The sequence below is a fragment of the Delphinus delphis genome, chromosome 13, assembly GCF_949987515.2.
Source record: "Delphinus delphis chromosome 13, mDelDel1.2, whole genome shotgun sequence".
Taxonomy (NCBI): Eukaryota; Metazoa; Chordata; class Mammalia; order Artiodactyla; family Delphinidae; genus Delphinus; species Delphinus delphis.
Window position 1 is genome coordinate 67,492,098 of NC_082695.1, and position 4,920 is coordinate 67,497,017.

At 43.6% G+C, this 4,920-nt stretch overlaps 1 pseudogene; it reads right to left on the reverse strand.

Moving 5' to 3' along the window:
- Nucleotides 1–2,382: 2,382 nt before the first annotated feature.
- Nucleotides 2,383–4,592, reverse strand: LOC132435763 (nitric oxide synthase-interacting protein pseudogene; annotated as a pseudogene).
- Nucleotides 4,593–4,920: the final 328 nt, after the last annotated feature.

Consider the following 4,920-nt stretch of genomic DNA (forward strand, 5'->3'; position numbering starts at 1 on the left):
CAATGCTCTGAGCTCCATATTAAATGTAAAACTTCAGTTTATAAAAGGAAACCATTAAAAAAATTAAGAAGACAAGCTCCGAATTCAGAGATTTTTTGAATCACATCCCGCTGTCCGGAATATATAAGGAATCACAAATCAACTAGAGAAAGAGGAATAACCCAACAGAAACGTGGGCTTTAAAAATTCCTCCAGGAAAACCTGTTTATTGAGCAAATCTGAAGGTATTAAATTTCAAGCTGCCAGGGAGAAGGTCACCTTGACAGTCTTCAGGGCACTGCAAAAGGAGGAAGTTAGGAAAGGGTGTTTGTAGGGCTTTGAAGTCTGGGCTTAATGGTTTAGGTGGGTCTTTCACAGCAAGAAAATGCTTGGGATTGGGCTAGGTTTGATCCATAGTAATTTAGAAGTAGTAGAGAGAGGGCAAGGGTCTGAAGACAAGTCCTTTTGAGTAAACCACTGTCCTTATAAAAGAGTCGTCTTTCCAGATGAACGAACTGTTTGCTCAGATACCTTGGCAAGCAAAAAGCCCCGCAGGCTAACCCTGCAGTTACGCTGACCCAGGCCACCTTGTCTTTTCAGCGTGTTACCTTGGGCCATCTCAACGGTTTTATATTGGGAGGTCTCAGTTTCAGCTCCACCACTGTGGCCGTTCTCCAGTCTAAGCTGGGGGATAGCTCATTCCCCTTTCAGGACATGGTTAGTCCAGATCCATGCCATTGATTGAGGTACTGTGATCACATATCACATTTCTGGTAGTGGCCGTTTCTACTTTTATAAGTATTAGGTTTTTCTGTTCTTTCTGTTGGACGATCATTGCGGGATCACTTGACAGGGTAGGGGCTGAGCATTTGAAACTGGAGATTTGAGCAACACAGGGGAAACACCAAGAGAAAGATTTTGGTCAGTTTGCAGTTCACTTCTAAGCCATTCATCAAGGCTGCTCAAATTAAACTGGATTCTATCTCCAGTCTGAAACCTCCCTTCCCGCCCTCCCTCCTCCTGTCTCTGTTTCACAAATCTTTTTAATAGTATTATAAATATCAAAATGTAAACACAACATTCTTCCCCTTAGATGGCATCTCTTCTACCTTGAGAGGCCAAAACCATATCTAGGCCTGCTCTGTTTTGAATTATCATGTGTTCAATTTCATGTCCTCTTCAAGGAGGTGTCCTTTCGCCCTCAAGCGTTAGCTAGCTCACTGTTCACTATGTGAACCAAGTAAATGTAAGATGCTCCTCAATTTCAGTTTTCTTGTAAATTATGAAATGAAGAAACTCGAGAAGAAAGCGGCTCAGAAGTCAGTCTCAGAGGTTAAGGTTTTACATCTTAAATTGAGAACAAATTTTTCTCCTTGTTGAATTGTAACCTGGAAAGCTCATTTGCTGAGAGGGCAAGCAATTGAGCCAAATGGACCACAGATGCTATCAGGAACGAACTAATCTAAACGCAAGCGCCAGTTTACCAAGGTAACAAACCCCTGTCCCTATTGTAGGGAGTAGGAAATAGGCTGCTTGCTTAAACTACTATGTTAAAAATTCTATAAGCTGCAAGTATGCTTAATTGATAAATAGTTCTATGGTAAACCAACATCATGTGTCATACTTAAGAGTACAATATTTGATGCATTCCTATCATAGTCTAAGATAATTCAGGAATGTCCACTACTAATGTCCTCTACTAATAATACAAATTAGTACAAATAACTAATACATTTGTAATAATACAAATAACTAATATTTATTGAGTATTTACTATGTATTTATTTACTATGTATTTACTAGTATTTATTGAGTATTTACTATGTACTATGAACTGCCATGAACTGTACTAATCACTTATTTTACTCACTTAATCTTCACATCGGTCCTTTGAGAAACAGACTACAGTCAGCAGGTTCTGCAGCCACAGATTCACCCAGCCCCAGATATAAAACATTCCCTTCTCCCCAAAAATCCAGAAAATTCCAGAAAGCAATACTTGAATTCACAGAGCACAGACAACTATTTACATAGTATTTCCATTGCATTTACAACTATTTACATAGCATTTACATTGTATTACATAAGTAATTTAGAGATGATTTAAAGTGTATGGGAGGATGTGTGTAGGTTATATGCAAATATTTCGCCACTCTAAATAAGGGACTCAAGCATCTTCAGGTGGATTTTGGTTATAGGGGTCCTGGAACCAATCCCACCTGGCGCCCTGCCCCCGCCCCCCCCCCCCCCCCAGGGTTAAGGTAATTTACTCAAGCTAGTTATCAGTGAACCAGGGTTTGTACTCAGGCAATCTAGTTGCAGAGGTTTTCTCCCTGTCGTCTCGGCCTGTTTATTTGGTCTCCAGCACGCTCAGGCCTACATCACCGGCGGCGATTTGATTTCTCATCTTGCAAAGCCGGTAGTGTCCCTCTGCGGCCACCGTATCTGGTTAGTGAGCTTCCTTCCGGTCATTGCGTCCGTCACGTCCTTCTGAATCAGCTTCTCCACTGCACTCAAATGTGACCGCGGCACCTGGAGGGCTGCAGGACTGCGCAGGCGTGGCGTTGTTGGGTTGTCCTGGTCATGGTGCGTGGCGAACCCCACGTGGTCCACACAGCCTCCCAGCGGCGTGAAGCACAGGGCCGTCAGGGCCGTTGTGCATAGCAGCTGCTACGATGTGGGGCAGGTCACTGTACACGACAGCTTCTCCAGCGTGGTGGCCTTGGCTTCCGGGGTCAGTGACTGGATCCAGAAGCTGGGTAGAACTTTGCCCTTGTCCTTGCTTGCAGGGCTGCGCTTGCCCCCCGGGGTCAGGCATCATTTGAGCGATTCCCCGAGGCAGCCCTGGGCGTGAAGGGGTTGAGGGGTCAGCTCACAATGGCCACCCCCTCCAGGAAGCCCCGCACCTGGTCTTTCACCCCGGCCACTGCCGCTGTTTGTGCTTCTGGCGCCGCAGGTGGCCCAGCAGCTTCTGGCCGGCCTTCATCTGCTGGGCGTTCTCCTTTTGGTGCAAAATGTACTCCAGGATTGCTTCACTTATCCAGGAAGCCGTCTGGTGTGATGGTGAGGTTGGGGCAGGGCTGCAGAGTGAGGCCGCAGCAGTCGAAGTCCTGGACGGCATCCCGGCCCAGTCGAACGTTCTGGGTTCCGTAGCCTGAGGCCTCTGTGTCCTCCTTGTCATGGTGAGTGTGCGGGCTCTGCAGTGCTGCTGTTGCAGAGCTGCGTCTTCCTTACAAACGACTCCTTTTTTCTTCCTGGCTTCTTCAGATGTGCCCTTAAACCAGAAGGGAACCAGAGAATTGCGTCTTAGGTTAATTTAGCCAGCTTTCTTTTGACTGGTGTTTTCATGCTATATCTTTTTCCATCCCTTTACTGTTAACTTATTTATTCTTTATATTAAAAGTTGGTATTTTGTGGATGATAATTAGTTCTTGATTTTTATCTTGTTTGACCGTCTCTGTTTTTTACGTTTAGACAATTTACATGTAATATTATTATCGACAGGGTTGGATTTAAATCTACCATCCTGCTAGTCGTTTTCTATTTGTCCCATCTTTGCTTGGATCATCCTCCCCTATTTTCTTGCCTTTGGGGTTAACAGAGTAATTTTTTAAATGCCTTTGTTCTGATAAGCTCACCCTGTGTCCAGATGACCAGACTCTTGCACTTTTAAAAGAGGTGTTTTTCCAAATATGCAAATTATTTGCCTGGATAAAGTGAACTGCAAGAATTTCCTGACGATACTAGTGAAGCTATTTCTCAGGTTGTAGTCTTACCTTTCTGCACGAGGCTCTTCTTGAGCAAACAACTAATGTTATGTTGTCTCAGGTCATCCTAGCTCTCGGCCCAAATAGCTAAGTTTCATTAATTCACAGAGTAGGAAGATGGATGAAGTATGGCATGGTTATACACTTGAATATTATACAGCAGTGAAAACTAATGTAGCAGTGTGAATTAGCATGAACACGATAAATCTCAAAAACAGTGAAAAAAGAAATTGTTAATACCTATAGTAGGAAATCACGCCTGTTAATTGGAGAACATGTAAGTGATAAAACTCCACATAAAAACAGAGGAATGATGAAAATAAAATTCAGAAGCGTTCCTTGCCCTTTCCTCCATAACACAAAATGAGAGAAGGGTGTCATCAGGGAGAGTCAGATTGAGAGCTTCCAAAGGTGAGTGGACTAGTCAAGGTTCTTCAGCTTATACTTGTTTAAACTCTGTATGCTATATATTTTTGATTTTTTTTTTTTTTTTCCTGCGGTACGCGGGCCTCTCACCGCTGCGGCCTCTCCCGTTGCGGAGCACAGGCTCCGGACGCGCAGGCTCAGCGGCCATGGCTCACGGGCCCAGCCGCTCTGCGGCATGTGGGATCTTCCTGGACCGGGGCATGAACCCGTGTCCCCTGCATCGGCAGGCGGACTCTCAACAACTGCGCCACCAGGGAAGCCCTATATTTTTGATTTTTAAAGCTATTAATTAAGAAGGCAAAAATGCTAAACTTGTATAGTACTCAAAACATACTCTGTCACCTTCTTCCCTTTTCTATTCAAGTATCACCTGGCATTCAGTCTCCAGCGAATCTGGGCATTTTCCAATTGCTTCCACATGTTAGCCCTCAGTTTTATCCTGCAAGATAAGGAGAAATTGTTTTTATAACCACTAAAGTTCCTTACAGAAATAGAAGTTTTGGTTTTATAACTCTGTTTGAATCTTCCAAATGCAGACTTCTTATTTTCAATTAATTGGAATGTGCTAATGATTTATTTGTGATCCTAAGACTTCAATTAGGTAGAGTCTTAAATAGATTGGGTGTGATTTTCAGGTAGGTGGTAGGAATAAAGGTCAAGAAACACCTCTTTGTTTTAGTGAGTGGGTGGAAATACAAGCCTGCTAACCTTTTTCTTCCTATAAAAAGCTTCCCCTGGAGCTGAAGAT